General features: G+C 35.4%; 1 protein-coding gene across 5 annotated transcripts in view; it reads left to right on the top strand.

The window, feature by feature from the left end:
• Positions 1–12,396, top strand: part of src (v-src avian sarcoma (Schmidt-Ruppin A-2) viral oncogene homolog) — a 44,858-nt gene that overhangs the window by 8,410 nt on the left and 24,052 nt on the right. Inside the window, exons 1-2 of one of the 5 annotated variants that reach the window (XM_059541364.1) lie at positions 7,904–7,920; positions 8,077–8,207. The exons of 3 other annotated variants lie outside the window; for them this stretch is intronic. The gene's annotated coding sequence lies outside the window, so the exon portion shown is untranslated. Of the gene's footprint in view, positions 1–7,275; positions 7,305–7,903; positions 7,921–8,076; positions 8,208–12,396 lie in introns of those variants that run through there. One more of the 5 variants, XM_059541365.1, reaches the window with a different exon arrangement.

Here is a 12,396-nt window from a genome sequence, read left to right as displayed (position 1 = left end):
AGTCCTCAAGATATCAGCACAGTAACACTCATTACTGTTATTGTCAACACTCATTATTGTCAAATTATTGTTAGCGATAAAATCCCAGAAAATAGAGAAATCATTTTTTTGTCAATATTGCATACCCCTAGCTGCCAACCATTCCATGCAGTTGGCAGAGCTGAATGTAAAATATAATACCGCATACACCATCATAATCCTTACCAAAGAAGAGCTTAACTTTGGTTGTTTACAAAATAAATCTGTCAGTGTTCTATTCAGTTTCTCTCTTCTTGTGATTGACAGCTGATATTAACCAATCTAAAATCTGCATTAAACTTAAGAATATAAAGATAAAAACTATATATAATTTGTATAATTTGTTTTGATGCTCCTAAATTTTTGCTGAGTGCTTCTTAATTTTTGCTGATGCTCCTAACGTTTTGAAGTTGGGAGCACCAGTGCTACCAAGTAAAAAGGTTAATTTCGAGCCCTGATAATTGTAGCTCAAACTCTAGCACTAGAAACACTGAGGTCATGGGTTCGATTCCCAGGGAATGCATGAGCTGATACAATGTAGACTATCAAGCTTTAAATAAATCCATCTGCAAAATGCCAAAATTGACGACATTTTGTAGTGTGAGTGGTGTGTTCACACTAAAAAACTGGAAGAAGGGATACACTTCAAGCACCCGCATGATGTCTTAACTGTAAATGTTAAATGCTGGAAACTTTATCTTGAGTGCATTGTACAGTGTGTTTGTACATCATTTGGTGTGCCAGATTACCCACAATCCTGACGTGAGATCCACCATTTAGAGAAGTCGCTGTGAGAAATGTGGCAAGCTTTGGTGTGGTGCATTTGTGACGGCTGCAGCAGGTTCTCTGTTTTTAAATAGTTTTTGCTAAGTCATATACTCATCTCGTATCTGGTTGGTTTAATTCAAAGTTCTGAACTCTGAAGTATTGAAATGGCAAGGTTGGACATTTACATTTGTCTGTTAGTATGTTGTAGTTGATATAGGAGAAAAATGGTTCTTCACTGATAGTGTAAAACACATTCTTGGTAACCGATAGAGAAGACAATTCCTGACTCCAGGGAAGGTTGGGACTGATAACACCAATTGTAAAATAATGGAATGTGTGCCCTATGGACTCATCTCTGTGACTTTAACATGCCCTGGTTGTGTTAGAGATGGAGAGATGTCAGGTCTCTTCATGCAGCCTGCATTCCAGAACTACTGCAGGGATGAGTGATCTGCTCATTTTGGTGAACATACACTACCTTAAAAAAAAGAAGTGTCTGATGCTCACCAAGGTTGCATTTATTTGATATAAAATACAGTAAAACAGTTAAACACTAATACCATGTAAAATATCTGTTTTCTGTTTGAATTATATTTTAAAATGTAATTTATTTCTCTGATGCTAAGCTGAATTTTCAGCATCATTACTCCAGTTTTCAGTGTCACATCATGATCCTTTAGAGATCATTCTGATATGATGATTTGCTGCTCAAAAAACATTTATTATATATTACATATATATACATATATATTTATCAATGTTGAAAACAATTGTGCTGCTTCATATTCGTATGAAGTGTAATATTTATTTCTTTGATGACCAGAAAGTTCAAAAGAACAGCATTTATTTTGAATATAATTTTTTTTAAACATTCTACAACATTTAATGTCTTTGTCACTTCTGATAATTTTAATGCGTTCTTGCTGAATAGAAATAATAATTTCTTTCAAAAGTCCTCTGACACACCCTTTATCAGAACTGTGTCATGTGTAACGGCTAGTAATAAGTACTTTGCATAATTCTAAAGAATTTGAATGTCTGTCTTTTTTCACAAAATTCTAAATATACTCTGCCTTTGATTCATTCAGTTACAATTCTTTGAATTTTTGACTCATTTAACAATGATTCCAGTTAACAATGCGAGTGTAGTACTTTCAGTTCAATATATTAAACCTTACTATATTTTAAACCTTACTATAATAATGTTGCACACAGGTATGGTAATGCCAGCCTGAATTTTTTTTTTTTATGCATGGAATAAAATGCATTTTTTTTTTATCACTGAAAAAAAAACATTGTGTAGAAACAATTTTCACTCAGAAATTGCTTGTAAAATTCACAAATAATGTCAAAGTAGCGGAAAGTAACACTGAAGTAAATGTGAAATTCTGAAGTAGAACAACTGGAACTAATTTATTTGTACATCATTTATTTACTTATTATTTTATTTTGTATATTTTGACAGCGTTCCTCCTTTAAATCCGTTCTTCAAATTTCCCCCAACAATCTCTGAAGAAAACATGCAAATTCTGTATGGGCTTAGTAATGCAAAATGACCCATTTCTTCAACCCTTTCGCTCTAACAGTGCCTTGCACAGAAAAACAGGATCTCTGAATCATGGGAATCCAAGCAAATCCGAAGCTATTGACCTGTGCCGGGCTTTAGTCAATGCTGACATTCATTGATATGCTTCCTTCAGAACAGAATGATGCAAAGATGGTCATCTACGAGTTTCACATCAAAGACTCCGTCTCTTCCCTCTTCATTAAGGAGGGCTTAGACTGGGAGGTAACGCTTATCTCTCGTAATGTGCTGCCCGATAAATGTGATGCACCATTTTTTTAATCTGCAAGCAATTCTCTCTGGCTGTGTCTTCTGAAAGTGTAGTTCTGTTCACATGCTATATGTCTGTCTGTGAAAGAAATGGTTGTATGTTTCTTGCTTCTGTCTTTTTTTTTCATTAAGGAAATCATCAAGGGAAAGATAAACCCCAAAGGATCTGTGTATCTCTTCCACTCTCTCACAGTATCACTCACACACACATCCCCCCAGCCGCCCTTGTTTCTCTCTAATACTCCTGACCGCAGATCTCTGCTCTTTGCACACACACCATGACCATATTTAGATGCAGGAAAGAAGCGTGCATGTATGATTGTTTACAGATGACAGCAGGAGACCGTAGGAGCGTGACTCACTGGCGTTGCTGTAGGATCAAGAATGCTGAATGCAAAGGCAATAAACCAGATTATTAATTAACAACACTGGTATATATTTCTGCCATATGGTGCAAACTTTCATATTTGTTGGTTTTCAGAGCTCACAAGTCATTCTAATCCATCACGGCCTTATAAGGTGAATCTCACAGAGGAAATGTTTTTGCCATTTATTTTCAACCAGGATTTTTTTTTTTTACTATTTTCATGACAGTTAAACACGTTTCTGCATGAATTTGAAGTACTAAAATGTGACGATGCTAAATGTCAGAAAAGCTTTGAAAATCATTATGAAATTCAGAAAATGTTTCCTCAAGTTCAGAAAATAGTGCATTTTCTTTCCAGTATTAACGAGCTTCCTGTTAAAAAATCCAAATGGCTTGTGCTTTTTTATTTTTAATAAATAAAGTCAGTTGAATAAAATAATTAATAAAATAAATAAAAGGAAAGAAATAAAAAATGACAAACAAAATTACTAAAGGTTTTTTTTTTCATCTGAAATTGAAAAATATTAAACTAAAATGGATAGTACATTGATAGTAAAATAACAAGCAAAAAAAAACGTAATTTTCTTTAATGCAAAATATCATTCCTTTTTTATGTGAAAGAACTATAACCAGGACATTTGCTGACCATTTTTATGAGATTCTCCAAAGAACTGAGTTTTATCGTGAAGTTTAAGATGCTCTCTCTGCAGCTCTCCTCAAGGTATCTTAGCTCAGAATTTAGAGAATGTAATATGTTTACACTGTACACACATACTAACACCTCTTCGTGAGCTCTCTGCAGTGAAATAAATGTTTTGTTAAGAAGCAGGTCATTTTTACACGGGCTTCTTACTTTTAGCATGAATTCCACAGTGCTTTCGTGTCATCTAATAACAAGACAGCTGGACAGTGAATGATAAGTTTGCTAGGTATGAATCATTGGGGCCATTTCCAAACTTGTTAATTTTTGCAGTTGTAGATGTTGGCTTGCATGTTTGCTGCTTGTCATACTTTGAAAATGTATGACTTGTTGTGGCGTAACAAATACAAACGCAGAGAATTTACACCATAAAGCCGTGTTTATTCATGCATATGCCATTGTGATGTGTAATCCTGCCACACCTTTCATGCAAAGCAGAAGATATGCTAGATAGGCAGGGTATGATTGATCAAAGGCAGGTACATGGTGTTTCAGAACATTGTCAGCTCGTGTGAACACAGTGTCATTTGCATACCAGGTTCAATTCAGTGTAACAAAAGTGCATTATGGTGCTTTTTAAAATGCATGATCCTTTTGCTGAATGCTGCTAGCTGAATCAGGATGACGTTTTCTGACTATTCAGACTCTAGAGATACGCAGTTTCATCCTCTATTTAATACAAATGTAACGATTTTCATTGTAGACCGCAGAATGTCAGACTGAACGATGTCTTATCTAACTTAAACATGTCCGTTGTCAAATTCATAGTTTGTATAATCAGTGTAACTTTGCCTGGCATTTTCATGATATTACAGTAGTTTGACAATTCAGCCTCTGGCTCAACTAATAGCGCGAGTTAGGACAGGTCTGTTTGGGAATCCTGTTTGAAAAGGATTAGTTGTGTTTGCATTGCTACACTATAGAGAGTGCAACAGTCGGGTTCCGAAAGTAAAAATCCCATTCATTTTTTTCCATGGGGAATTGAACTCCTAAACCAGAGCTATGAGGTGTTAAACCTGTCGAAGCCTGTATGAGTTTCTTTCTTCAGTTGAACACAAAATAAGATAGGCTCATTATTTTCAGTAAAACACTAAACCAAAGTCAATCACTTTAAAAGGCTACAAATTGAATTTAGGCCAAGTACTTGCAATGCATCATGGGATTGTAGTTTTTTTTTTTCCTTTTATTAAATTAAGTTCACATTCTTGTACTTTCATCTTCTCTTTTTATCTGATTTCTGAAGTTCTTTTTTGCTTTAAATTAAATTTTGATTTGATTAAATTTTCATTTCAAGCTGGATGGTTTGGTTCATGGCTTATAATGCTTTTTTTTGTTGTTGTTGTTTTTTCTAAAACAATAAGAAAAGTATTTAAAGTGCTGCTGATAAAGTGGGTGGGATCTGTTCCCAAAATATATTCATACACTATTGCTCATACTTAAGGTTTCTTAGCAAACACTCGCAACATCCTTGCATCTTGGTGGCTTTTTTTTCCATTTTCTATAAAGTAATTTGCTATGAAAAACTGGTTTTTAACCCTTTAATAGCAACATTACATCACGTTACTCCATGTTTTTCACCCTGCATTCTCAAGTGTAAATGATGTTAAGTGGTCCTGCCGGCTGATACTCTGGCAAATATGCTATTATAATGGCATAAATGTAGTAGAATCTCATCCCTTTCATACTGGCCAGTATGCTAGTATGGCTGGTAATGCAGTGATTAGTATCTGCCGATCCTGTCAGCGGTCATGGAGAGATTACAGCCTGTGGGCTTTCTGTGAATTAACATGAAAATGTTTTCCCTGGATTATCGGATTTACCTCCGTGCAATGTTTTCCTTTTTAGCCTTTAATTTGATTAAGGAAACGTGCTTTGTTTTGTAGCTTTTAGCTCTGGAAATGCATGCTATTCAAGCAGATCTGTTTAATAACATCAGTTCCAATGAAAGGTTTGCAAATGCCAAGTTCAGAAGATGAAAATAAGAGAGACACTCAGTTTCTTTATTTCACATAAGGGATTTTAAGATTTAAATAAACCTGTGATGGCAGGTGACAAATGATCACATTGTAAACCAAAAACAAAATGCTATACACTCACAGTGTTTGCCTGAAAATATCATGTGCATAAAAATATTTTCATGCAATTACTGACATATGACTTCAATGCATCTGCTGTAGAAAAAAAAAATATTTGAATATCACATTAAAATGCCACACACCATTACACATATCAGTTTACTATAAGTCATTTTTAAGTTCAGATGCAATTTGTTTGGATGTACAGTAAGTAACTGCATCCCATATGGATTTAGTTGTTTCATGGCTTTAGGTTTAGGGAGGGACAGAACACGTTTGCATGTAATTCATTTGCATTCATTTACTTGCAAATGTATTAATACATGCTGCCAGCGCACCGGGCCAGTGCGTGCTGGCTTCAGCATGTAAAATATAAGCCCCACACTTGATCTGACGCACGTGGCTGATTAGAGAAGCTTCCGCTCCGCACAGTGAGCGGCCCAGATATCTTCCGTTCAGCCTTAAATGATTTCATGTGTGTTGGCAGCCGATTAAGGGGTGAACAGGTTTTCAGACATTTTATTTTAGAGGTGTAAGCATTAATATTGCGTTTGAAGCATGTAGTTTTTTTCCATCTACGAGTACTTTCTGGTGTCTCCGCTTAAAGGGATAGTTCACCCAAAAAATATTTAATGTTTATCTGCTTACCCCCAGGGCATCCAAGATGTAGGTGACTTTGTTTCTTCAGTAGAACACAAACCAAGATTTTAAATGGAAGTGGATAGGAATTACGGCTTTGAGATAGGGGTGTAAGAAAATATCGATACACGTGAGCATATTTAGCATTATTATTATCAGGGATGCATGATATAAAAATTATCCAATACAGATTATTTTCAAGTTATGGTCAGTAACCAATAAATGGCTGATATTAAAGTTTATACTATTTTGTCTATATTTAAAGTAAAACATCAATCATTTTAAAAGGCTACAAGTGAATTTAGGCCATTGATATTTTATTATTATTGTTATTATATACTATCAAAGTATTTTTAGATTTTATTTTATATTTCCAGTTTTTGTTTTAATTTTAAATAAATATGTTATAATTTATTTTTATTTTAGTAATTTCTACCTAAACTTTCGTTTATTTCAGTTATTTTTTATTTTTATTTTAGGATTCATCTTATACTGTATTTGTCTTTTACTTTATTTCTGCTTTATTTAAATTAACAGAATCCATGTTTTCTTCTTCTTTTTTTTTTAAACCAGTAACACTGATTTAGGAATTATGTACATTGTTAAACATTGGATTCAATTCAAGTTTATTTGTATAGCGCTTTTTAGAAAACAAAACGTTACAAAGCTTCATTTTGAGATTTGCAAAAGATTTGCGTTATTAAATTATTAGTGTTTTTAAAGATTAACAGCTATAAATAGAATTTCTGTCATATACACACCCTTTTGCATTCTTTCTTTTGCAGAACAGAAAAGAAAATATTTTGAAAGTTAAGCAACATTGGACACCATTGACTTTCAAAAAAAAAATTTATTTATTTTTTTCGTTCCAAAGAGTAACGACCAGTTTGGAGTGAGATTAGGGTGAGTAAGTGATTACATAATTTTCATTTTAGTACTAATATATTGTGCATCCCTACATTTCATTGAACAAAAGTGGCTGGATTTGATTCCTATGGACTGATTTTTAAACAAATGCTATACAAACCCTCTTGCTGTAGACAGGCGATTCATTTGTGTTGTGATTCCTTGAGGGAGTGTTAATATCATCCTGTGCTGAAAAGCAGCCTGTCCAGACAGAAGGTCTGAATTTTTATCTGATCGGCTGATCAGAGACCCTCGCGTTCCTGTTCATCTGCTCACACACTCCTGGAATTCCAATTATCACTTCCATGGAAACCCTTGACCTGGTCTCTTCAGTTGAGTAAATATTGACTCGAGCGCCTCCCGTCTTGCTGATTCTCGCTGAGTGGCTGTGTCTGGGAGTCAGATCTTGACTGTGTGTGCTGTGTTTACTGTACATTCAGAGTTTGACTTCCTGTCGATGCATGTTGTTTAGTAGGATTCTCTTGTTTTTGAAGGGGTTGTGACCAGGTTTGGGCAGGTAGTGCACACATGCTGTATTGTAAATTCTGTTCAATGATTTACTGAAGTGACAATAACAGGAAAGCATGCATGAAGAAGAGGAGGAGGAGAGGAGGTATGTAAACATGGAGCCTGAGCTCTATCCTCTCTGCGTTTTTCTCTGTGTTCGTGGGTAAACATGTCTGACTGAAAACTGATTGATAATGGCTTCAATAGCACCTCAATTGGAAATGCATCAGTATTCAGACTACCTGTCTTGTGATTCCTACAGTCCTGTCTTGGAGTTTGAGAAGAGGTTGAGCCCCAGTTGGAATGTTATCATGGCGTAGTGATTACAGAATGAATGTTGATAATCTCACTCCAGGACAATCGTCAGGATTACATCTCGAATGGTATACTATGGTGTGAAAAAGTGTCCCTCAAGAACAACCCGAATTCCGGAAAAGTTGGGACGTTTTTTAAATTTTAATAAAATGAAAACTAAAAGACTTTCAAATCACATGAGCCAATATTTTTTTCACAATAGAACATAGATAACATAGCAAATGTTTAAACTGAGAAAGTTTACAATTTTATGCACAAAATGAGCTCATTTCAATTTTGATTTCTGCTACAGGTCTCAAAATAGTTGGGACGGGGCATGTTTACCATGGTGTAGCATCTCCTTTTCTTTTCAAAACAGTTTGAAGACGTCTGGGCATTGAGGCTATGAGTTGCTGGAGTTTTGCTGTTGGAATTTGGTCCCATTCTTGCCTTATATAGATTTCCAGCTGCTGAAGAGTTCGTGGTCGTCTTTGACGTATTTTTCGTTTAATGATGCGCCAAATGTTCTCTATAGGTGAAAGATCTGGACTGCAGGCAGGCCAGGTTAGCACCCGGACTCTTCTACGACGAAGCCATGCTGTTGTTATAGCTGCAGTATGTGGTTTTGCATTGTCCTGCTGAAATAAACAAGGCCTTCCCTGAAATAGACGTTGTTTGGAGGGAAGCATATGTTGCTCTAAAACCTTTATATACCTTTCAGCATTCACAGAGCCTTCCAAAACATGCAAGCTGCCCATACCGTATGCACTTATGCACCCCCATACCATCAGAGATGCTGGCTTTTGAACTGAACGCTGATAACATGCTGGAAGGTCTCCCTCCTCTTTAGCCCGGAGGACACGGCGTCCGTGATTTCCAACAAGAATGTCAAATTTGGACTCGTCTGACCATAAAACACTATTCCACTTTGAAATAGTCCATTTAAATGAGCCTTGGCCCACAGGACACGACGGCGCTTCTGGACCATGTTCACATATGGCTTCCTTTTTGCATGATAGAGCTTTAGTTGGCATCTGCTGATGGCACGGCGGATTGTGTTTACCGACAGTGGTTTCTGAAAGTATTCCTGGGCCCATTTAGTAATGTCATTGACACAATCATGCCGATGAGTGATGCAGTGTCGTCTGAGAGCCCGAAGACCACGGGCATCCAATAAAGGTATCCGGCCTTGTCCCTTACGCACAGAGATTTCTCCAGTTTCTCTGAATCTTTTGATGATTTTATGCACTGTAGATGATGAGATTTGCAAAGCCTTTGCAATTTGACGTTGAGGAACATTGTTTTTAAAGTTTTCCACAATTTTTTTACGCAGTCTTTCACAGATTGGAGAGCCTCTGCCCATCTTTACTTCTGAGAGACTCTGCTTCTCTAAGACAAAGCTTTTATAGCTAATCATGTTACAGACCTGATATCAATTAACTAGATGTTCTCCCAGCTGAATCTTTTCAAAACTGCTTGCTTTTTTAGCCATTTGTTGCCCCTGTGCCAACTTTTTTGAGACCTGTAGCAGGCATTAAATTTTAAATGAGCTAATTAAGTGGATAAAAGTGTAAAATTTCTCAGTTTAAACATTTGCTACGTTATCTATGTTCTATTGTGAATAAAATATTGGCTCATGTGATTTGAAATTCCTTTAGTTTTCATTTTATTAAAATTTAAAAAACGTCCCAACTTTTCCGGAATTCGGGTTGTAAATACAGTTAGCATATTAATGTACAATATACACAAACTTCAAATCTTTATGTTCACATCTATAAAGTTTGCTGACATGATAGTATAATAGTTAAAACTTTTTTTATATATTTATATTGTATGCAATAGTGGTTTAATATTTTTAACATTGTAATATTTCATTGCTAAACCAAACATCATCCAGTTACAGTATACGCTATAATTATTATTTTTTAATTAATACATTTATTCAGCATAGGGCTGTCGCGGTTAAGAAATTTCCCCTGCGGTTATTATGGGTGGCTCAATAGCGCGATATGCGGTATTACCGCCGTTGTTTTTTTGTTTTTTTTTTACATACCTAATTTATCCTGATTCTGTTGCATACAAAGCTCTATCGTTGAGTTATTTAGCATATATTGTTGCTTTTTTAACTGACAGAGAGACACGTTTTAAAACATTTTTGTTTATTGTTAATAAATGCCAAACAGCAACAAGAACATGCGTTTTCCAATATATATTTTTTTAAAGAAATCAAAGAGTTCTAACATGTATTACACGTATTTGCGCGCGACTTTGGACAGCAGCGGAAATCTAGACTGATTATCGCGTCACCACTGGCCCACCAGGACAGTGGATTCGCGTTGGAGTCGATGCACTCATGCAGATAGCTGTGTGAGCTCGTTATCTGCTCACGCTCTCTTGGGTATGGGCACTGACGCGGAGGTTGTCCGTGACTTCAACAGGTATGCCTGTTACTTTCACGGCTGTATTTGACAGATTTCGCAAAGGCTCCAGCTACTCTTAACTGTCGGCCGGTCTCAGCTGTTCTTTTTGATGTTGCTCCGCGACCTGATGCTTGAGGGGGCAGCTGCGCTGGATGACAGGGGACACTCTAAAATGCAGCTCCCGTCGACATTTAAACAGACCTTTGCTCTTAATTCCGATCGGTCCAACGCAATAACAAAATCTGAGCAGGTCTAAAAACTGAAACTGTTGATGCTGCACTTTACACTTTGGAAAAGTTATATATATATTTTAAATATGAGCAGGCCTACAAGCTGGGATTGGTAATGCTGCACTGTAATCTTGGTTATTTATTTATATTTTTCATTATATTTTATTATATGATATGGTTTGAGACTGAGAGTATTTTATTTAGTGGAGAACTTTGCAGCAGTATTTTATTTCTTATTCTTTTTTATTTTATATATATTTTATTAAAAAGTATTTTTAAAAAGTGTTAACAAATTGTTAAAAAGGTTTATAGTAATAAACACCCTGCAGTTTAATGTTTGCATTTCTTTCCCTTACTGTACCGAAAATGAACCGAACCGTGACTTTAAAACAGAGGTACGTACCGAACCGTGATTTTTGCGTACCGTTACACCCCTAAATATATATATATATATATATATATATATATATATTTATTTATTTAATTTTATTTAATCAGAGCTTTATTTATCTGACTAAATAAGACTTCCTGAATAATTGAACAACTGAATTAGTGTCATTTATGGTTACAGCAGGCAACTGAAAAAAGTTGTGTTCATGTTCATACAATTTTAATGTAACCTTTGGGATTTATTTGAATTTACATTTATGCATTTAGCTGATGCTTTTATCCAAAGCGACTTAAAGTGCATTTAAGCTATACATTTTTTTACCAGTATGTGTGTTCCCTGGGAATTGAACACACAACCTTTTGCGCTGCTGAAACAAAACGGAACAATTTTATTCATTTGGTTCTTGTTTGGTACAGTCACTGGTCATGATATAAAAACGCTGATTACGTGACATCTCGAAAACACTGCATAACATGACAAAACTTTAGCTCCTAAACTGGAGGGGGAGTTTTCACTTTCTGCTGCTGCGGCCTAGTGCACTTTCAGGTGCTTTTCCAGTTCATTTGAATTAAATACTTTCATTCACATGTTATCTCTGGCTTCGATGCTGCCAGTACCAGCGCGTACCAAAGCAGCTTATCCACAGTTAATGAAACGTTTGATGTTGACCATGCAAATGCAGGAATAACATGATAGACATCTTTGGCTGTCTGGCACGTGTTGGCTGACAGTGATGGGAAAAGAGAGAAAAATAATGCTTGCGTTAAATGGTGCAAAGGGTAAAAAAGTCAAGGGAAATCAAGACCTTCCAGTTATTTTCCAAAGTCTCAATGTTATTTCTTCTTTTTAAATACACATCTACTGACTAAACTCAAATGAAATGTGAAATTTTTGGTAACAGTGCTGTTATTGTAAAAAAAAAAAAAAAGAAAAAAAAACATTAAAAAATGACTTTGTTACTTGTTACTTTAAACTAAAAATAAATGATAAATAAGAAAGTTTGTAAAAAAATGACTAAAACTAAAACAAATAAGCCAAATAAGACAAAAACACGAAAGGGCAATATACAGCACTATATATGTATATGTATGTATATATTTATCTGTGTGTGTGTGTGTGTGTGTGAGCGCGCTGTGTGCGTGCGTGTGTGTGTGAAAACAATGAAGTATAATTTCTTTTTTTAAATTTTCAAAATGTTCATTATGTAACTATATATACATCCACATGTGAACAAAAATTTCATTAGT

This window comes from Carassius carassius, chromosome 46, assembly GCF_963082965.1.
Source record: "Carassius carassius chromosome 46, fCarCar2.1, whole genome shotgun sequence".
Taxonomy (NCBI): Eukaryota; Metazoa; Chordata; class Actinopteri; order Cypriniformes; family Cyprinidae; genus Carassius; species Carassius carassius.
The sequence above is the reverse complement of the archived record's forward strand: the minus strand, read 5'-3'. Positions and strand labels throughout refer to the sequence as shown.